This window comes from Salvelinus alpinus, chromosome 24 (genome assembly GCF_045679555.1).
Source record: "Salvelinus alpinus chromosome 24, SLU_Salpinus.1, whole genome shotgun sequence".
In the NCBI taxonomy this organism is placed as follows: Eukaryota; Metazoa; Chordata; class Actinopteri; order Salmoniformes; family Salmonidae; genus Salvelinus; species Salvelinus alpinus.
Genome location: NC_092109.1, coordinates 24,336,246 through 24,360,300, shown reverse-complemented (window position 1 = coordinate 24,360,300; position 24,055 = coordinate 24,336,246). Strand labels below are relative to the sequence as shown.

Here is a 24,055-nt window from a genome sequence, read left to right as displayed (position 1 = left end):
TAGCCTATGATCATTTCTGTATTCTTCTCTAATGGAATAACTCAGAGGCTGATAACTGTATAATTTGATTTGATGTTATGAAATTATTTGATTTATGGCTTAATACGACTGTAGGGAATCTGGTCGATTCAATCCGTATCACGGAAGTTCAGCACTGTTGAGCAATTTAAAGGTAATTTTCGATTGAGCTGACATATGCGACATATGCAGTCAAAAGTAAAAGTTTTTTTTCTTCAGTATAGGTCTTTTCCTGCACATTATAGGGTACAAGCATTACATTTTTTTTTAGGGCCCGATTCCGACTTAGGAAATTACGTCTTTCTTACACACGTCTTTCCTACATACTTCTCAGTAGCTGGTATTCAGACTTACCTTATGAAGGTGCATAACAGGTTTTGCAGGCTTAGTTCCCTTGTGCGTGTGCGAAATAAATGTAATTCAACCACTGAAATCCTGTAACGGTCCTGACCTGTTTTATGTTGTTTTTGTATGTGTTTAGGTCAGGGCATGTGTTTTGGGTGGGCAGTCTATGTTATCTGTTTCTATGTTGGTTGTGGTTGCCTGGTATGGCTCTTAATTAGAGGCAGGTGTTTTGCGTTCTCCTCTAATTAAGAGTCATATTTAGGTAGGGTGTTCTCACTGTTTGTTTGTGGGTGATTGTCTCCTGTGTCGTCGATGTATGTACCATACGGGACTGTTTGGTTGTTCGTTCGTTTTGATGTAGTCTGTTCCTGTCCGTGAGTTTTACGTTTTAGTTATGTAAGTTCATGTTCAGGTTTTCGTCTACGTCGTTTTCTTGTTTTGTAATTTTGTAAGTGTTTTGTTTTCGTGTGCCGTCGTGTCAAATAAAGAGATGGCATATTTCCCTAATGCTGCGTATTGGTCCACTGATCCTTCTCTCCTCTCCTCATCTGAGGAAGAGGAGGACAACAGCCCTTACAAATCCCTCCCACTTGCTGGCCAACATATTTTCTTGTGGAGTTTTTATTCACTGGGGTTTTCTGTACGTTTATCTTAAGCCATCCCTTTAAATATGGTGTACCTTTAAGTTAGACTCAATAGAATATATCAAGAGAACGGGTTCAGAATATTTGGGATCAATGTAAGAAAGCCATCTAAATATATGCATATTCATCTCAGTTTCAGCACCAATTGGTAGAATTAAAAATACTCAGATTTTGTAGATTATTTAGGGTTGGAAAGTCTTCATGAATCATAAAAAACAGGATAGAAATAGGAAACCGAGAAAGTTGGGGTACCCTACAATTAAGACATTCAAGAGTGCCCATCCCTGCAAGTTAAAAGGCTGGACAATTGCAGCATTTTATACATTTTACTGTGGAAAAGTTGATATGTTGATATGCTTCAGTTGGCTGCCATATGACTAGTTTCACATTTGTTTACAGCGATTATAAGGTTAAAGAAATATCTAATACAAGTGTCATTTATATTTACCCTTCACTTATCCAAACAGATTACTCAATTACCTAGTTCTTATCAAAAGCTCTTATCCAGTTGTAGATTACAGTGCATGGAGAATGGTGTTATTTATATCGGGAAAAATTTAGTAGATGCTTTTTCCACTTTGAACCTGTAGGTTTGCTAGACCTTATTCATGGTTCCCTTGTGCGTAAAGGAGGTATAATTTTTTACTGCAGTGGGCTAAATGAGGGTCAGAGTGATTCTTGGTAGTTTTTTCTTGCACCTTGTTCTGGGGACCGTAAAAGGCCACTCTAAAATGTGCAGTTTTGTCACACAACACAATGCCACAGATGTCTCAAGTTTTGAGGGAGCATGCAATTGGAATGCTGACTGCAGGAATGTCCACCAGAGCTGTTGCCAGATAATTGAATATTCATTTCTCTATCACAAGCCGCCTCCAACGTCGTTTTAGATAATTTGGCAGTACGTCCAACCTGCCTCACAATTGCAGGCCATGTGTAACCACGCCAGCCCAGGACCTCCACATCCGGCTTCTTCACCTGCAGGATCATCTGAGACCAGCCACACGGATAGCTGCTGAAACTGAGGAGTATTTCTGTCTGTAATAGTTTATTATGAAAAATATTAAAACATTCCACACATGAGGCCAAAGAGGGCACTTTTGGTCATTGACTGGAGGAAAGGGCTACGTCAAGTTCAGAATAAGGTGGACACACCTCAGCCACACTGGATATTAGATATCCACCCAAAATGAATAGCAAGTGAATAGCACGCTAATCTCATGCTAAAGTTCAAGGTCAGAATACACATAGAGAGTAAAGTGCATGAAAAATAAATTACTTTCCATTTACTTGCGCTGAACTCTGGTTGGAATCGGGCCCTAAATGAAAACATTTCCACAAAGCAAACAGAGTGTGCACTGTACTGTATGTCAGAGATAATTCAATCACATTAAACGTCTTTAAAGGCATTTCCCTCTCAAGTGGATGTTTAGTCAACACAACAACATGTTTTACTCAGCAATGCCGCATAATGACAACATTTTTGCAAATGTATTAAAAATAAAAACAGAAATACCTTATTTACATAAGTATTCAGACCCTTTGCTATCAGATTCAAAATTGAGCTCAGGTGCATCCTGTTTCCATTGATCATCCTTGAGATGTTTCTACAACTTGATTGGAGTCCAACTGTGGTAAATTCAATTGATTGGCCATGATTTGGAAAGGTACACACCTGTCTATATAAGGTCCCACAGTTGACAGTGCATGTCAGAGCAAAAACCAAGCTATGAGGTCGAAGGAATGGTCCGTAGAGCTCCGAGATTGCATTGTGTTGAGACACAGATCTGGGGAAGGGTACTAAACATTTGTTGCAGCATTGAAGATCCCCAATGACACACTGGCCCCCATGATTCTTAAATGAAAGAAGTTTGGAACCACCAAGACTCTTCCTACAGCTGTCCGCCCGGCCAAACTGAGCAATCGAGGGAGAAGGGACTTGGTCAGGGAGGTGACCAAGAACCCGATGGTCACTCTGACAGAGCTCTAGAGGATGGGAGAACCTTCCAGAAGTACAACCATCTATGCAGAACTCCACCAAGCAAGCCTTTATGGTTGAGTGATCAGACGGAAGCCACTCCTCAGTAAAAGGCACATGACAGCCCGCTTGGAGTTTTCCAAAAGGCAACTAAAGACTCTCAGACCATGAGAAACAAGACTGGGGCGACGATTCACCTTCCAACAGGACAACGACCCTAAGCACACAGCCAAGACAACACAGGAGTGGCTTCGGGACAAGTCTCTGAATGTCCTTGAGTGGCCCAGCCAGAGCCCAGACTTGAACCCAATCGAACATCTCTGGAGAGACCAGGAAAATAGCTGTGCAGCAACACTCCCTGTCTAACCTGACAGAGCTTGAGAGGATTTGCAGAGAAGGATGAGAGAAACTCCCAAAATACAGGTGTGCCAAGCTTGTAGTGTCATACCCAAGAATAATCTATTTTGTAATATCTGCCAAAGGTGCTTCAACAAAGTACTGAGTAAAGGGTCTGAATACTTATCTAAATCGGATATATATTTTAAAAAATAATAATAATTGCAAAATATATTATAAACCTGTTTTTTCTTTTTCTTTATGGGTTATTGGGTGTAGATTGATGAGTGGGGGAAAATAGTTCAATACATTTTCGATTAAGGCTGTAATGTAACAATATGTGGAACAAGTCAAGGGGTCTGAATACTTTCCGAAGGCACTGTGATATATACACAGTGCCAGTTAAAAGTTGGGACACACCTACTCATTCCAGGGTTTTTCTTTATTTGAATTATGTTCTACCTTGTGGAATAACACATATGTAATCATGTAGTAACCAAAAAAGTGTTAACGAATTAAAGTATATTTTATATTTGAGATTTTTCAAAGTAGTCACCCTTTGCCTTGATGACAGCTTTGAACACTCTTAGCATTTTGTTAGGTTACAGACTTATTTTAGAATTGATTAAATTGTGTTTCTTTCCTCATCAATCTACACACAATACCCGATAATGACAAAGCAATAACAGGTTTTTAGAAATGTTTGCTAATTTATTGAAAATAATTGACATAAGTATTCAGAGCCTTTACTCAGTATATACACTGAGTGTACAAAACATTAAGAACAACTGATCTTTCCATGACAGACTGACCAGGTGAATCCAGGTGAGAGCTATGATCCCTTATTGATCAGTGTAGATGAAGGGGAGGAGACAGGTTAAAGAAGAATTTTTAAGCTTTGAGACAATTGAGACATGGATTGTGTATGTGTGCCATTCAGAGGGTGAATGGGCAAGTAGGTGCCAGGTGCACCGGCTTGTGTCAAAGAACTGCAACGCTGCTGGGATTTTCACGCTCAACAGTTTGCCTTGTGTGTCAAGAATGGTCCACCTCCCAAAGGACATCCAGCCAACTTGACACAACTGTGGGAAGCATTGGAGTCAACATGGGCCACCATCCCTGTGCAACGCTTTTGACACCTTGTAGAGTCCATGCCCCAACGAATTGAGGCTGTTTTGAGGTTAAAAGGGGCGGGTGAAACTTAATATTAGGTTGGTGTTCCTAATGTTTGGTATACTCAGTGTACCTCATTTAGTTGACACTTATATCGAAAGTGACTTACTGTATAGTCATGTGTGCATACATTTTACGTATGTGTGGTCCCAGGAATCGAACCCACTATCCTTGCAAGCACCATTCTCTACCAACTGAGCTATAGAGGTTTGCTGCCACAAAGCAAATGTCCAGAGCACTACTTTCCGAACCTGTCCAATCCAGACTCTGCAGATCTGTGGCTGAGCCAATAGGATGTTATGTGGAAGGTGTGGGTTGGTTCTGTCATGGTTCTGGTTCTGGGCAGGCTACACAGCCTCCTGCTACTCCTGGGTCAGACTGAAAGGCCACAGCCTGGCTACAACCTCCAGGGATGCCCTCAGACCTGACTAAATAGCCTCATCCATGTAGCCACACCACTGTGTGGCCATCTCTGTGCCGGCCCAGTGGATCCTGGGAAGGAGAGTTCATGAAGACATTGTCATGACTGACCATGAGACTCCAAATAGGTCAGATTAGGTTTGCAATGAATAACTTCAATCAGACCCCCTTTCACCCATAGAGGGGAAGGAAAGAACTTGTGAGGATTAAAAACTCACGTCCTGTTGTAAATCAAGGGAGAAGATCCAAATTCACCAAAGGAATGTGCTTGTCTCAACAGACCTTTTTCCTGCTGAAACTCTAACATGTTCAAAAGCAAATACTGGAACAATATTTCTAATGTAGAATGTGGGGAATGGTCAGAGGCGATCTATAGAACACTAATGTAATTTTGTTTGTTATTTTGTAATGTCATTAAAAATGTTATAAAGGAAATACTGTAACTTGGAAAGTACATCCACTACACATAGGACATTTCCATACTATGCATTGTGCATGTAATATGAAAAATTATGCTTCAAGAGCGAATTTTCAAGTGTGAAAATCAACTCTGTAATTCTGTTCAGGACTACACGACAAGTCACTGGATACCGGACAACTACAAAGAAGGAACACAGTAGAAGACTTGTTGGAACCATTTCGTACAATCAGAGCCTTACAAGTGTGCCACAAAAAAGTCCCAACCCCCTTTCCAAGGCTGTCCTGTTCACCGAGAGATCCATGGCAAACCCAGGCATTTCACGTAAATACATACAGTTTTTACTCAAAGCGGGCAGCGGTTCGTGTGCAAAGTATATGGTTACTGTAGGGGAAAGTTGTTTCTGAATGTACCAATGTTAAGTGTCTCTGTCCCTCTCTCTCTCCATCTCCATCTCGTCTTTAACAAGCAGCCATGTTGTTGTCATTCCGCTAGGGACCTGTTTTCAGTGTATTAAGTCTCCAGTCAATAACCGGTGCAGAGTGTCACACCCTAATCTGTTTCACCTGTCTTTGTGATTGTCTCCACCCCGCTGTGTATTTATACCTGTGTTTGTGATTGTCTCCACCCCCCTGTGTATTTATACCTGTGTTTGTGATTGTCTCCACCCCCCTGTGTATTTATACCTGTGTTTGTGATTGTCTCCACCCCGCTGTGTATTTATACCTGTGTTTGCCTCCATTAGCCCCTGTGTATTTATGTGTTCTCTGTTTGTCTGTTGCCAGTTCGTCTTGTTTGTCAAGCCAACCAGCGTTTTTGTCAGCTCCTGCTTTTCCCCAGTCTCTCTTTTCTCGTCCTCCTGGTTTTTGACCCTTGCCTGTCCTGATTCAGTACCAACCCACCTGACCACTCTGCCTGACCCTAAGCCTGCCTGCCATCCTGTACCTTTGCCCCACCTTTGAATTACCGACCTCTGCCTGACCTGACCCTGAGCCTTCCTGTCGTCCTGTACCTTTGCCCCTGTTGCTGTAATAAACATGGTTACTTCGACATGGTCTGCATCTGGGTCTTACCTTGATACCTGATACAGAGTGTGTATGTTTATCCTGTGTTCCCATTTAATTAGCTAGTAAATAAATAATTAAACCAATTTGTGTAGTACTGAATCATAAGTAAGGCTCAGGTTTTTGCAGATGCAGGAGGTTACGACTGTTCAGAATGATGATATGATATGAGGTTATGATTAATAAGTTGACTGTTTATAGATGTGATAGGTAAACACCTTTTAGAGTTTCATTAGGGAGATGGTAACTTTTTAAACAACCGCTCTCGTGGTGCCCCAGATCCTAATGAGTTAATTGTTACAAGATTAATTTAATCGGGTAACAATTAAACATAGTTAGTTAATTAGATAAATAAGTCTTCAGATTAATGTTAAAGTCAAGTCACAACAACAGTTACCACTCCCTGACAGCTGTCTTCACTTTGAGAGGTTTATCATGGTTATTTCATTGCCTGCCAATGCTAGATAGGAACAGATTTCATCGATGAGTACAATTTATTTGCTTCCTGAAACAAGCAAGTTGTGATTATGTATGAAATCAGAGTGATAATGAGAAATGACACCAGCACTGTCACGATCGACAAAGGGAGAGAAAGCGGACCAAGGCGCAGCGTGTGAAAAATACATCTTCTCTTTATTTAGAAGATGAACCAACGAAGCAAAACAACAAATCGATGACCGTGAAGCTATAACCGACTAAATGCAAAACATGCAATCTTGACACAGACCTAGACCTAGACACAGACTTAGACAATGACCCAACAAAAACATGATGCCCATGGCTGCCTAAAATATGGCTCCCAATCAGAGACAAATGAAAGACATCTGTCTCTGATTGAGAACCACTCAGGCAACCATAGACATACCTAGAAACCCTCACTAAACCATAGACATACCTAGACATATTCACTCAACACAAAACCCAACACCCCCTTTACCATATAATCACCCAAAACACAAACATACCCCATGTCACACCCTGACCTAACTAAAATAATAAAGAAAACCAAGAATACTAAGGCCAGGGCGTGACAGTACCCCCCCCCCCAAAAGGTGCGGACTCCGGCCGCAACACCTGACACAGAAAGGGAGGATCCGGGGTGGGCCTTAATATGGCGGCGGCTCGGGTGCAGGACGTGGCCACCACTCCACCATAGTCGATTTCCGCTTCGGTGTCTCTGGTAGATCCTGGCTGAATGGCGGATTCAGCCGATCCTGGCTGGCGGGCCACTTTGGCTGATCCTGGCTGGCGGGCGACTCTGGCTGCTCATGGCTGGCGGGCGACTCTGGCTGCTCATGGCTGGCGGGCGACTCTGGCTGCTCATGGCTGGCGGGCGACTCTGGCTGCTCATGGCTGGCGGGCGACTCTGGCTGCTCATGGCTGGCGGGCAACTCTGGCTGCTCATGGCTGGCGGGCGACTCTGGCTGCTCATGGCTGGCGGGCGGCTCTGGCTGCTCATGGCTGGCGGGCGGCTCTGGCTGCTCATGGCTGGCGGGCGGCTCTGGCTGCTCATGGCTGGCGGGCGGCTCTGGCTGCTCATGGCTGGCGGGCGGCTCTGGCTGCTCATGGCTGGCGGGCGGCTCTGGCTGCTCATGGCTGGCGGGCGGCTCTGGCTGCTCATGGCTGGCGGGCGGCTCGGGCTGCTCATGGCTGGCGGGCGGCTCGGGCTGCTCATGGCTGGCGGACGGCTCGGGCTGGTCATGGCTGGCGGACGGCTCGGGCTGGTCATGGCTGGCGGACGGCTCGGGCTGGTCATGGCTGGCGGACGGCTCGGGCTGGTCATGGCTGGCGGACGGCTCGGGCTGGTCATGGCTGGCGGACGGCTCGGGCTGGTCATGGCTGGCGGACGGCTCGGGCTGGTCATGGCTGGCGGACGGCTCGGGCTGGTCATGGCTGGCGGACGGCTCGGGCTGGTCATGGCTGGCGGACGGCTCGGGCTGGTCATGGCTGACGGACGGCTCGGGCTGGTCATGGCTGACGGACGGCTCGGGCTGGTCATGGCTGACGGACGGCTCGGGCTGGTCATGGCTGACGGACGGCTCGGGCTGGTCATGGCTGGCGGACGGCTCGGGCTGGTCATGGCTGGCTGACGGCTCGGGCTGGTCATGGCTGGCTGACGGCTCTGGCTGGTCATGGCTGGCTGACGGCTCTGGCTGGTCATGGCTGGCTGACGGCTCTGGCTGGTCATGGCTGGCTGACGGCTCTGGCTGGTCATGGCTGGCTGACGGCTCTGGCTGGTCATGGCTGGCTGACGGCTCTGGCTGGTCATGGCTGGCTGACGGCTCTGGCTGGTCATGGCTGGCTGACGGCTCTGGCTGGTCATGGCTGGCGGACGGCTCTGGCTGGTCATGGCTGGCGGACGGCTCGGGACAGACGGGCGGCTCAGATGGCGCTGGGTAGACGGATGGCTCAGATGGCACTGGGTAGACGGATGGCTCAGATGGCACTGGGTAGACGGGCAGCTCAGACGGCGCTGGGTAGACGGGCAGCTCAGACGGCGCTGGGTAGACGGGCAGCTCTGACGGTGCTTGGCAGACGGGCATCTCTGACGGTGCTTGGCAGACGGGCAGCTCTGACGGCTCGGGGCAGACTGGCAGCTCTGACGGCTCGGGGCAGACTGGCAGCTCTGACGGCTCGGGGCAGACTGGCAGCTCTGACGGCTCGGGGCAGACTGGCAGCTCTGACGGCTCGGGGCAGACTGACAGCTCTGACGGCTCTGACGGCTCGGGGCAGACTGACAGCTCTGACGGCTCTGACGGCTCGGGACAGACTGGCAGCTCTGGCGGCTCGGGGCAGACTGGCAGCTCTGACGGCTCGAGGCAGACTGGCAGCTCTGACGGCTCGAGGCAGACTGGCAGCTCTGACGACTCGGGGCAGACTGGCAGCTCTGGCCGGCTGAGACGCACTATAGGCCTGGTGCGTGGTGCCGGAACTGGAGGTACCGGGCTGGGGACACGCACCTGAAGGCTAGTGCGGGAAGATGAAACAGGGCATACTGGACCCTGGATAAGCACATTAGGCCTAGTGCGTGGTGCCGGCACTGGTGGTACCGGGCTGGGAACACGCCTCTCAAGGCTAGTGCGGGGAGAAGGAACAGGGCATACTGGACCCTGGAGACGCACCTTAGACCTAGTGCGTGGTGCCGGAACTGGTGGCACCGGGCTGGAGACACGCATCCCCGGGCCAGTGCGGGGAGCAGCAACAGGATGCACAGGACTTTGGAGACGCACAGGAGGCCTGGTGCGTGGTACTGTCAATCCCAGACGGTTAGCACGCAACTCAGGACGAGCATGGAGAACTGACTCAGGTAACATCACATCCCGCACACGCTCTGTCGGGTGGATGTCGTGCCTCACGCACCAACACAGCAGCTCCCTCTTTTCACTCTCCTCCAAACTCCTCAATAAATACTTAACAGTCTCTGTATCAATCCCATTGCTCACCTCCAATATCCGAACAACTGGCTCTGGTTCCCTCCTTTCACGCTGCTTGGTCCTGAAAGGTTGGGTCATTCTGTCACGATCGACAAAGGGAGAGAAAGCGGACCAAGGCGCAGCGTGTGAAAAATACATCTTCTATTTATTTAGAAGATGAACCAACGAAGCAAAACAACAAATCGATGACCGTGAAGCTATAACCGACTAAATGCAAAACATGCAATCTTGACCTAGACCTAGACACAGACTTAGACAATGACCCAACAAAAACATGATGCCTATGGCTGCCTAAAATATGGCTCCCAATCAGAGACAAATGAAAGACATCTGTCTCTGATTGAGAACCACTCAGGCAACCATAGACATACCTAGAAACCCTCACTAAACCATAGACATACCTAGACATATTCACTCAACACAAAACCCAACACCCCCTTTACCATATAATCACCCAAAACACAAACATACCCCATGTCACACCCTGACCTAACTAAAATAATAAAGAAAACCAAGAATACTAAGGCCAGGGCGTGACAAGCACTAACAATATGCTCTAAGCAGAGCAGTATATGTTATTACTTTGATTGAGATATTAACACTAGAACTTCTCAAACAAAGACATCTGAAATTGTGTTTTTCTTAGCTTTGTAAGAAATACCTCACAGGCGTAGAAATATTTGTTGTACTTGGAGTGCTGCAATATTAAACCCTTGTCAAGTAAACGGGACCTCATATTACTTTGAAGCCTTGGCGAGAGAGCCTGCAGCAGAACACTCCATTCTGAAATGTCATTTGGTACTATTACACAAGACTTGCTACTTTTTCCACTGACTATCAACATCTATAAATAAAAAACAATGTCCAAATGTTCTAACAGATACCATTTTCAGAAGGATGTGTTTTGGGGGGAGTGAATTTGCTACTTCTCACGGTCAAAAGAGGCTGTTTTCTGTGCACAGTATTTACTCTGAATGCATTATGGATGTGTAGGCTTACTTATCCATGAATCTCTGGGGTCACTTTACCAACATTGCCTCTCAACAACTGAATGCCCCCCCCCCCCCCCCCCCCCCCCCTCTCCATACGGATCACTCACATGTGAGTGGCGGATGTTCCTGTGTGGGGCTGTCCTGCACAATAATAGATGGTAAACACACTCTCTCTCTTATTAAAACGACCTCATCCCCTGGTTAGGGCTTCCATTCATTGGGGAGCTCTTATAAGTAATTACAGTTTCTTACATTATTCATCATCTCCTCTAAATATGCAGTAATCTTATAGCACTTCATGGGATTGGATGAGATATATAATGAGAGGTTTGGCTAGTCCACTGATTCTTTCGGCTTCTATATGTACCTTATTTGTTCATTATTGGTTTATTTGGATCCCCATTCACTTTTGCAGAAGGTACTCTTCCTGTAGCCCACAAAGAACACAACACATGACAAGTAACAAAACACTGATACACTGATAGACAAGGACAGTCACACACATTTTAAATACAACTATACACAAACAATAAAACTTAAAGATAATGTGTGTGTGTTAGAGTGTCTGTGTGTACGGGTGTTTGTGGTTGTGTCCTGCCATTCCATGAGATGTTGTTTAATACATTTTTTTAAAGGTCATTTTGATGTTTGCTTGAGTAATTGGCGATGGGAGATCCATGCGACCGGGGCCTGTATAATACTGTGCGTTGCCGTGAATTCATTTTGGACTTGGGGACTGTGAAGAGACCCCTGCTGGCATGTCTTGTGGGGCGTGTACAGTATGAGTGTCTGAGCTGAATGTTATTTGATAATGCAAACAATCTGGAATTTTCATCACAGTAATATTTCTCATAAAAACTACAAGAGATGTAGTTAAAATCATCAACCCTCTACCAGGAAAGACTGGCAGGCATGTTGTTGATGTTAGTTCTGTATGTGCAGTTAAGGGCAAGGAGTGCTGCTTTGTTCTGTCTTTGTTTGCTGCATTTGACCATATTACCAGACAGTCATCAAGATGGGACCAGAGCCTGAACAACTAGTACAGTTGTTTTTTGTGTAAAAAAGGCAGAACATCATTTTATAACATACATACTTCTTTCTCCCCATCTTCACAGCAACTTTGTCAATATCACCATGATAATTGACCATCCAATGTTACACCTTGTCACGTATACTCCCTCTCTGGCCTCTAGGTCATCAGGCTGCTGATTATCCCGCACACCTGTCAACATCGTCTCGCGCACCTGCGCCTCATGACACTCACCTGGACTCCATCCCCTCCTTGATTATCTTCCCTTTATCTGTCACTCCCCTTGGTTCTTTCCTCAGGTGTTATTAACTCTGTTTTCATGTCGGTGCTTTGGTTGTGTTTGGTGTTCATTGTTTCTTTTATTTATTAAAACACTCGCTCCCTGAACTTGCTTCCCGACTCTCAGCGCACTCGTTACACACCTGGAAGTTTAGCTACCTCAACGGTCACACCCTTTATGCACAACTCAATTCTTAGAGAATGTTTTGAAGCAAATACAATGGTTTTAGATGTATTTAATACCAGTTTATTATTAATCACCCCTTACTGATCGTAACTCCTTATTTCAGTGAGCTCACTGGCTTTGGGTGCTGACATGTTGAGCGTGGAATCATTCACATATGTAGTCATTTTAGCTTTGTGTAAGACCAGTGGCAAATCATTTGTAAAAACAGAGAAGCGTAATGGCCCAAGGCAACTGCCTTGAGGGAAACCACACTGTACATATCTGATGTTAGAGAATCTTCCATTGAAGAACAATCTCTGGGTTCTTTTGGATAAATAACTTTCCAACCATGTGATGGGAGGTGATGTAAAGCCATAGCAAGTGAGTTTCTTCAATAACATCAAAGGCTGCACTGAAATCTAACAATACAGTTCCAACTATCATCTTATTATCCATTTATTTTAACCAATCATCTGTCATCTGAGTCAGTGCACTACAATTGGTGTGCCCTTCTCGAGTGCGTTGCCACGCATGACTCCAATACTGTCATGAAGTTTGCCTACGACACAACAATGGTAGACCTGATCACCAATGACGATGAGACAACCAATAGGGAGGAGGTCCAAGACCTGGCAGTGTGGTGCCAGGCAACAGCCTCTCCCTCAACATCAGCAAGACAAAGGAGCTGATCGTGGACTACAGGAAACGGAGGGCAGAGCACGACCCCGTTCACATCGACTGAGCAGTCGAGAGCTTCAAGTTCATCGATGTCCACATCACTAAGGACCTTTCATGGTCCAAACACACCAACGGAGTCGTGAAGAGGGCACGACAACGTCTCTTCCCCCTCAGAAGGCTGAAAAGATTTGGCAAAAAGTTCTACAACGGGACCATTGAGAGCATATTGACTGGCTGTATCACTGCTTGGAATGGTAACTGCTTGGCATCTGACCGTTATGAGTTACAGAGGGTAGTGCGTACGGCACAGTACATCACTGGGTCCGAGCTCACACATAGACACACGTTCACACATGCTGCTGCTACTCTGTTTCTTATCTATCCTGATAGCCTAGTCACTTTTACCCGTACCTACATCAAATCAAATTTTATTTGTCACATGCTTTGTAAAGAACAGGTGTAGACTAACAGTGAAATGTTTACTTACGGGCCATTCCCAACAATGCAGAGAGAGAATTTTTTTATAACACGAGGAATGAATACACAATGAGTAATGATAACTTGGCTATATACAGTACATGGGGTATCAGTACCGAGTCGATGTGTAAGGGTACGAGGTAATTGAGGTAGATGTGTACATATACAGTACTCTCTCTCCCTCTCGTTCTCTACATCCATCTTTCCTGCTCTCTCCATCACCCTCTCCTCTCCCCCCTCTCTCTTGTCCATTGATTTATTTATGTATTTTACTATAATTGTCATTATCCGACATCAATAGCGACAGCTAGTCATACTGGGGTCCGACACATAACGAAAAAGACACAACAGACAAAAGTGTGACGAGTGTGCAAAGCTGTCATCAAGGCAAAGAGTAGCTACTTTGAAGAATCTTTTGTTTAACACTTTTTTGATTACTACATGATTCCATATGTGTTATTTTATAGTTAGGATGTCTTCACTATTATTCTACAATGTAGAAAATAGTAAAAATAAAGAAAACTGTAATGAGTAGGTGTGTCCAAACTTTTGACTGGTATTGTAGGTAGTGACAAAGTGACAAGGCAACAGGACAGATATATGTACATGTACATGTACAATGTACCACATTGACTTGGTTTCGGTACTCCTTGTATATAGTCTCGTTATTGTTATTTTATTGTGTTACTATTTCCTTTGTGAATTATTTGCACTTTTTTCGCACTTTTTAACTCTGCATTTTTGGGAAAGGGCTTGTAAGTAAGCATTTCACTGTATAGGCTACATCTGCTGTATACGGCGCATGTGGCAAATACATTTTGATGTATGAATGCTGAAAGTCCGTAGTTAACCTGCTCTCTAAAAAATTGCATTGTATTTGTTTAAACACAATTATCTTCATCAGTTTTCTAAGAACAGGCAGCAAACTGATTGGGTGGCTGTTAGAGCCAGCAAATAAGGTTTTACTATTTTTAGGAGGTAGAATTACTTTAACTTCCTTCCACACATGTGGACAAACACACTCCTTTAGGTTTTGGTTAAAGATATGCTACTATTCTCAATAGTTTCCCATCAAGATTGTCTATACAATATACCATTCATTGTTGTCCTTTCACTTCTGAGTTGTCCACTTTACTAGTGAAAAAGTCATTAAAATGATTGGCAATATCAAAAGGTTTTGTTATAAATGACCCATCAACTTCAACGAATGATGGAGATTAATTGGGTTTTCTGCTCATGATATGTTTTAAGTCATTTATCTTGGTTTGGTAATATAATTGCTCTTTTTGATAAGTTTAATCACAACATTTCTCAGTTTACAGTGTGTCAACTGATCAGCTGAGCAGCCTGACTTGTTTGCCAACTCTTTTGCATAATTTCTTTGAACCATACAATTTTTCAATTCATCAATCCAGGGGGCACTAACAGTTCTCACAGTTAATTTCTTAACAGGTGCATGCTTGTCAACAATTTGCATGAATAATTGTACAGATACTTCCAGTGCTGGGTCTGCACTTGGTGGCCTATAGCGGCACCCCAAAAAATAAGCTTTAGGTGAGGCAGGTGAATTTGCAACCACAACACTTCAACAACATTTGAAAAGAGATCCTCTCTAAGCTTTACAGCAAGGGTGGCAACCTACCCCCCAAAAAAACCACCCCCCAAAAAAACATATTTTTTTAATATTTATTTTATTTGTTATTTTTTTGTGTGGCGTGCCAAGCCTCGGCTTGACATTTATTATATAATTTATTTCCGCCAGTAAATATTTTTTATAAACTGGAAAAAATTACTGAAATTGCATGCATTGGTTTCAAAATTGCATTGATATTCAATGCAACGTCGTAGTTCCCAAGGTATGTCATCGCTGATAAGCCAATGGGCTTTCATGATTTTGCAGGAGTTTCATATTATTAATTGTGGCAGATGTCCGCTAAGTTATTGCCTCTTGGACAAAGGAATATGGATTGGTTTTACTGAAGGGCCAGGCTGTTTGCGCTCTCTGTTGTCGGACGTCAAGTGTACAGCGTCATTTTGTAACGAGACATAAGAAAACTTCAAGGATGAGGCGGACAAGGCTGAAGGAATCAAGAGGGCCGTGTCCAGGTATGAAAAGCAAAGCAGTGTGTTTACAAATCTACATGTAGTCAAAGATCAAGCTACAGAGGGGAGCTACAAAGTTGTGCAGTGCATTGCTAAACATGGAAAACCATTTACTGATGGGGAATATATCAAGAAGGCTTTCCTCAGTAGTTCGCAGGCTTTATTTGAAGGATTGCTTAACAAAGCCACAATCACCTCAAAGATAACAGAGATGCCTGTTTCTGCCAGAAAGGTTGAAAGGCACATTACTGAAATGGTTGAAAATGTAAAGGAGCAGCAAACTGTAGCGTTAAAAGATGCCCCTGTGTTTAGTGTGGCTCTTGATGAGAGTGTGGATGTGAATGACATTCCATGTCTGGCAGGTGTTGCAAGATACTGTGATTCAGAGCAGGTACATGAGGAGCTGCTTTGTCTATAACCCATGCATGGTACTACTGAAGAGGAAGCTGTAGCAAAAGCCTTCACTGATCATTTGGAGGAGAGGGGTGTCGATATTAAAAACATATTCTCTATTACAACTGATGGTGTCCATGCTATGGTGGGGAAACATAAAAGATTTGCAAAGCTGATTGAAGATAAGATTGCCCACCCCGTGGTTAAATGTCACTGTATCATTCACCAAGAGAATCTGTGTCCCAAGATTTCAAATTCCAATACTGTAGTTAAAATCGTGAATTTCCTTGTTGCGCGCTCATCTTTGACACACAGACAGTTTCGCTCACTGCTGGAAAAGATGGAACAAATCCACAAAGACTTGCCTCTCCACTGCAGTGTCAGGTGGTTAAGTGGAGGGAAGGTTCTGGAACGGTTTGTGAAGTGTTTGGATACGGTTAAAACCTTTCTGTCTGAAAAGGGCCAAAACTACCCAGAGCTTGAGGAGGAGGATTGGCTTGTAAAACTGATGTTTCTCACTGACATAACAGGTCACCTCAATGAGGTCACCCCACCTTCAGGGTGCAGGCCAAATGGTGCTGGATCTGTACGATGCATGGAAGCCAATCGTTGCCAAGCTAGACATCTACTTGCGGGATATTCAAAGTGGAACGTTCCGCTACTTCAAGTAACTCAAAGGGCTGTCAACGCGACACAATGTCAGTACTGACATTATCGGAGTGTACCCAGGACTTTGAAATGTAGCTGATCAAGCTTAAGGCATCCTCCCTTTGGTCGCAGAGCTGTGCAAAGAACTGGAAGGGACTGAGAGAGATCAGGGGTTCTCCCTTATGCACTGTTGGAAGAGCCTGCCAATGAAATTTGACAGTCTGAAGGTTGCATGTGCAATGCCTTCTGCATTTGGATCCACGTATCTATGTGAACGGAACTTTTCACACATGAAGTCAATCCTGAGCCCCTCTCGCAGCCGGCTGACAACGGACCACTCAGAGGCCTGTGTGCAGCTCAAAGTCTCCAAATATAGCCCAGATATTACGCGGCTTAGCGATGGAAAGCAGTGACAAGGATCACACTAAATCGATAAGATGTGATTTTTAATACCAAATTATATAACCTTGTAATGTTCATGACAGTAAATTTCAGCAAGTAGTAATGTGAACGTGTGTGTGTGTATTTGTGTGTTGCAGGGGATTTGGAATAAGATGGGGGAGACGGGAGACGGAGTAGGCTACGATTCTCAGCAGCAGATATGGAGATATGGAGTTGATAATATGGAAATAAGATTGCTTTTTCTTACATTCAGTTATGTGTAGGGCTGTTGGTAGGCCTAACAATCGTCTCAGTCGTTTCTTTTTATTGAACCTTGTAATTTTCAATAAAAAAATATAATAATTTAATGTATTATTTGGCATTTGTCGTTCTGTAGCCTGTATTGAAATGGGTCTGTTCCACAAAACTACATGAAAGAGGAGCAATTTATACACATTATTATTACTACAAACAAAGATGTATAAATCATAAATTCCATATATAAACAATCGAAATGTCTGATAAATGCAATTGAAAACAGCAGAAGACACGAAACTAAATCTTGATTCTATCGTGATAAAACGCTTCAAAGGAATATTGTCCATAAATAAAACCAACAGTTAGACAGCTTTACGAAACAACATATACATAAAGCCACTACTACAGGATATTAAGTCACAATAAGGCCGACTTCAAATGCGGACATCAAAATTAAACGCAACTGCATGTCAGACAAATACACATAATGCAAGGGAATCAGATGCATAATATCAAAGGAATTACTTACAATCATCAAGGACACTTGCCAAACAATGGCGAAAATCAGGAAATACAATACAAATATCTATAGATCCATTTTAAAAGGAGCGAAGACCGCACCAGGTTCAGCACCAAGGACAGCGCCATAGTGCGGCATCGCTCATCTGATTTTATTAACCTAGATATATTAACATGGTCTATTCTTAGCCCTTTCCATCGGAAATAGACATTTCCATCGGAGATGGACATAATATGGAGAAAGAAAAAGTCCAAAATTAAAACATTGTTTAATAGAGTTAGTCAATCAGGCACACGTGTGTGTGTGTGTGTGTGTGTGTGGGTGGGTGTCATGTTCACCTTACGTAATGAGATTCCCATGGTCCCCACGGACTTAATTGACCTCTCTGTCTCTATCCCTCTTGCATTTTTTTCTTCTTCGCCCCTCTCCATGCTGTTTCTCTCTCTCTCTCTCCCTCTTGTTCAATGGCGACAGCTAGTCATACTGGGGTCCGACACATAACGAAAAAGACACAACAGACAAAAGTGTGACGAGTGTGCAAAGCTGTCATCAAGGCAAAGAGTAGCTACTTTGATGAATCTTTTGTTTAACACTTTGTTGCTTACTAAACGATTCCATATGTGTTATTTCATAGTTTTGATGTCTTTACTATTATTCTACAATGTAGAAAATAATAAAAATAAAGAAAAACCCTGTAGGTGTGTCCAAACTTTTGATTGGTACTGTACATTTAAAAACATTAACATATTGTGTGTGTGCATCTATCAGTTACACATACATATTAATACATACACACAAAAAGTAGGTCACATGGGGGAGAGGCGTTGTGCTGTGAGGTGTTGCTTTATTTGTTTTTTGAAACCAGGTTTGCTGTTCATTTGCGCTACATAAGATGTAAGGGAGTTCCATATACTCATGACTCTGTATAATACTGTACGTTAGTCATTTCACTTCTGAGTTGTCCACTTTACTAGTGAAACATTTATTTAAATGATTGGCAACATCAAAATATTTTGTTATAAATTACCCATCAACTTCAATGAACGATGGAGATGAATTGGGTTTTCTGCCCATGATATAATTTTAGGTACTCCGAAGTCTTTTTCCATTGTGTTTTAAATCATTTATATTGGTTTGGTAATATAATCTCTTGTTATTTTTGTTAAATTTGGTCACAACATCTCTCAGTTTACAGTGTGTCAACAATCCACTGAGCAGCCTGACTTGTTTGCCACCGCTTTTGCATCATTTCTTTAAACCAAACAATTTGTTGCTTGTCAACAAAAGTATCATCAAAGGAATGATCTAAGTGAGTTTCAGAGTTGGCCAGTATATGAATGGTATCCGATGTTAGCAACTTATTGATTTTATGAATCTTATTTATAAGGCAAGATATATTAACATGGTCTATTCTTAGTCCTTTCCTTGGTAGCTTATCAGAGATTGACATAATATGGAGAAAGAAAAAGTAACATTTAAATAAAAACATTGTTTAGCTAATGCACTCATGGCTCTGAATAATACTGTACATTTCCTTGAATTTGTTCTGGACCTGGGGACTGTGAAAAGACCCCTGGTGGCATGTCTGATGGGGTAAGTGTTTGTGTCAGTTCTGTGTGTTGACTATGCAAACTGTTTGGAAATGAATGTTTCCTATAAAAACATGAAGTGATGCTGTCAGTCTTTCCTCAACTCCTAGCTAAGAGAGACTGACATGCGTAGTATTGATATTATCCCTCTGTTCTGGGCCAGCTGCAGCTTAACACTAGAACCACTGGGCCTCGGGGGAACCCCCTTCAAGTTAATGAGCAATCATTCTGACTGCAAAATTCTAACAGTAATTAATACATTTCATATTATATATGGTATAGCAAAAATAATAATTTGGTTGTGTTGGCCTTTGGTAACATGAAGGCCTTTGGAGGCATTTGGTAACATTAAATGTTTATTTTAAATAAACAATAGCATTATCATTTGTGTATGTTACTGTAGGCTATACGTAAAAACCAGTGGCGATCTTAGCATGTAATTCTTGGTGAGGCAAACTCCCCCCAAAAAAATGTGATGCATGCCAGCAAAGCCACTACACAACACAACACTAAATAATACATGAATTAGACTATAACAGTGACAAACAGTTCCCACAAACGATTAGGGTCTACAACAGCAGTCCAAACATCTTACCACTGTTACACCTGGCTATCAGTGGAGCCTTGTCTGGCAGCAAAACAGTTCATTCAGCCTCATTTACTGCCTTTAAAAATAACATAGCTGATATGGCTGACTTGCTTAAATAAATGTGGTTTCTACTGACAATTGAGATGTACAAACTATGGCATAAGGGGAGGACAAACAGATAAGAGGCAATATGTACTTTTGATTAAGACATTATTGAGCGAGCTAGGATGGACGTAGTCAATATAACTGTTTATTCAGCACTTTTGAAATGTATTTTCTTTTTATTTCTAACTTTAGATGTAAACCCCCTAATTGAGAAGTGGACACAGGCAAAGACATAGTAATGTGTGTCTCCTATCCTTCATGAGGTCACCAAATGAGACAAACTCAACATGACTGTTGTCACGTTCGTTGTATGGTGGAAGAGAGGAGGACCAAGGCGCAGCGTGATACGAATACATACTTATATTTAATAAACGAAGAGAAACACTAAACAGACTAATACAAAACAACAAAACGAACGTGAAGCTATAAATGACAAGTGCAGACACAGGCAACTTACATATAGACAATAACCCACAACCCACAATACAAAACAGGCTACCTAAATATGGTTCCCAATCAGAGACAACGCAAAACACCTGTCTCTGATTGAGAACCATATCAGGCCAAACACATAGAAATAGACAAACCAGACATACAACATAGAATGCCCACTCAGATCACACCCTGACCAAACAAAGCATAAAACATACAAAGCAAACTATGGTCAGGGCGTGACAACTGTCCCTTAAGTGTTCACGTACCACTCCCACATTCTCAAAATATAAATATTGTTTAATTATTCAAAATGTTGATGTCCAAGTCTCTCTCTGCGTTACAGTTTACATTCCAATCTCGAACACTACAGAGCATAGATACAGCGTATTTTACGACCGCCATAAAACAGTGGACTTCCAGCTCTCCCCCTCTACAAGAGAGAGCACGCTGTAGAGCGGACCCACTGTAACCTGATCCTTCAGATCGTCACAGGAGTTATGACAATGGACACACAGGCTTTGTTTAATGCCAGTGGCAGGTCATTGGTAAAAATAAAAAAGAGTAGAGGGCCAAAAGAGCAGCCCTGAGACACACCACACTTTAAATGTTTAACATGAGAGAAGCTTTAATTGGAGAAAACCCTCTGTGTTCTATTAGATAGATCGCTCAGAATTCACGATATGACAGAGGTTGAAAACCCATAACACATACATTGTTTCTCCAACAGGTTATGGTCAATAGAATCACTGACATCTAACAGTGCAGCTCCCACAGTCTTCTTATTAACAATTAATTTCAACCAATCATCAGTCATTCGTGTCAGTGCAGTACATGTTGAGTGTCCTTCTCTATAAACATGCTGAAAGTCTGTTGTTAATTTGTTTACAGAGAAATAGCATTGTATTTGATCAAACACTATTTTCTCCAACCGTTTGCTTAGAGCTGGCAGCAAGCTGATAGGTCGGCTGTTAGAACCAGTAATACCCGCATTACCATTCTTGGGTAGAGGAATTACTTTGGCATCCCTCCAGGCCTGAGGACAAACACTTTCCTCTAGGCTCAGATAAAATAATATGACAGATAGGAGTGGCTGTAGAGTCAGATACCATCCTCAGTAGCTTTCCAACTAAGTTGTCAGTGCCAGCAGATTTGTCATTATTGATGGATAACAATAATGTTTCCACTTCTCCCATACTAACTTTACAAAATTCTTTCATAATTATTTATTTTTAATTTTTATAATGAATACAATGGCTCACTGATTGCTGTGGGTCAATTTCCTGCCTAAGTTTCCCTACTTTGCCAATGAAGTAATTATAAAAAATAATTGGCAAAAGCAATAGTTTTGTGATGAAAAAGCCATCTGATTCGATGAAAGATTGAGTTAAATTTCTCTTTCTGCCCATATTGTCATTTAAAGTGCTACAAAGTTTTTTTCCATCATTCTTTATATCATTGATCTTGGCTTCATAATACAGTTTATTTTTATTTTTGTTGAGTTTAGTCACATAATTTCTCAATTTGCTGTACGTCAGCCAGTCAGATGTGCAGCTAGACTTACAGTATGAGCAACTCCTTTTGCCCAATCTCTTTCAACTGTACAGTTTTGGGCCTCAACTAATGTCTCCTAGTGAAGAAGTCATCAATTATATTGTTTGTCCTTTGGTTAGTTCAGATTGTTGCTCAGGAGCTAGCTGGTGCGGGTTTGTTATGGGGCCGGATGGGGCCGGATGGGGGATACAGAGGCTGATTGTGTGTGTGTGTGTGTGTGTGTGTGTGTGTGTGTGTGTGTGTGTGTGTGTGTGTGTGTGTGTGTGTGTGTGTGTGTGTGTGTGTGTGTGTGTGTGTGTGTGTGTGTGTGTGTGTGTGTGTGTGTGTGTGTGTGTGTGTGTGTGTGTGTGTGTGTGTGTGTTACGGTGGAAGGAGAGAGCATAGACAATATGTGGGTGGAGAAAGAGTATAGTGTAAGGGCTGTCATAGAAGGTGTGTTGGCAAATATACAGGGTAGATGCTGTATGTCACTGGTGTTGCACGCTGGTAGGATGGTGAACAGTAGCAGCTTAGCAGTTAGCAGGGTTTATTACCTGCCACAGGGCCTGCGGAGGCCGGGGTGGTAATATGTCAGCAGCACTGGTGCCATGACATTAACAGGACACCCCCGCTGTACTCCTCCAAGGCCCAGTCCTGACCACACACAACACATAACAGAACACAGAACGCACAATCCTGCAACACAAAACTAAACACATAGTAGAACACAAAACTAGAACTTACTGTACAGTCCTTCAGAAAACTCACAACACAGCAGAACACAAGTTGCAGTATCTCTACTACAACAACAGCAGCAAAGACACAAACAACAGCATCTCTATTCACTAGATATGTACAATACAACAGCTTTTATGTTCATGTGTTTACATTTATAACCATTGCATGTTTAAATTAATCAATTACTGGAAACCATGAATTCCTAAAAGAAGATCATGTGGTTTGTGCTTGTCTCTCACATTATGTTTATTTTCTCTGTAATATTATATCTCAACCAGTCATACCTCTTAAGAGGCCAATCTGCTCTATGTCATATTCCCATTGTGAGTAAATTCATTAACCCACTGACTTCCTCTCTGTCTTTACTGTATCTCATACTTTTTGATATCCCTCTATATTGTTTCTTCCTCCAGAGTATCATAACCAGTCAAGCAGGGAAAATCCTCCTCCTCCATGCCCTCTCAAGCCCTGCACTCCTCAGGGCCAATTCTTCCTAGCCACTCAAAGCTTAAGCACACGAAAGGCCGCCCAGGGAGCAGAATGCTAACATATTGCTACAGACAACGTATGTCAAGCCAATGTGCTCGTTTGTCAATCTGGGCAGTGAGTTGTGTCACAGGGACAAGCGATGTGTGTTTTCCACTTCTCCACAAGACTGACTGATCCCAGGGAAGCTTTTATTGACCGGTGCACTTCATGCTGTTCAAATGTTCTTGCTGGAGAGATGTTTTGAGAAAAACCAGCGGGCAGTTGTTGAGTTCAGCTCTGATGGCAGTTATTACCTGAGTCGGCTCTACGGGGTGGCAAAGCCGGACATCGACCCCCCATGATTTGAGGAGGGGGAGGAAGGGGGGATGTGATAATGCCATATGTAGTAGTTACATTTTAAAAAATGCATTCTGATTGTGCACCTAGCCATGCATTGTCATAAGGTACTGCATTCATTACCTTATTTAGCTATAGGTCATGAAAGAGACAAGGGAGAGAGAAAGAGACACAGCTGCATGTGAGCTCTCGCATTTTTCAACATGTTTTTTACAAAAGGATAGATTTGTAGTTAAACAAACTTGGATTTTTCAGAAGGGACATATGCAGGATGCTACCCTCCACAGCTTGGCCTTCGCTCCAGATCAAAACTCAACAAAAGGCAAAATTACCTGGTGGTATTACTGCTTCCAAGGTTTCCTGTTTCATTTACATTTAAGTCATTTAGCAGACGCTCTTATCCAGAGCGACTCACAAATTGGAAAGTTCATACATATTCATCCTGGTCCCCCCCGTGGGAATTGAACCCACAACCCTGGCGTTGCAAGCGCC

At 43.2% G+C, this 24,055-nt stretch overlaps 1 pseudogene; it reads right to left on the bottom strand.

Annotated features, from left to right (window-relative positions):
• LOC139551852 (amine oxidase [flavin-containing] A-like) overlaps positions 1 to 24,055 on the bottom strand; it is a 50,596-nt pseudogene that overhangs the window by 11,460 nt on the left and 15,081 nt on the right.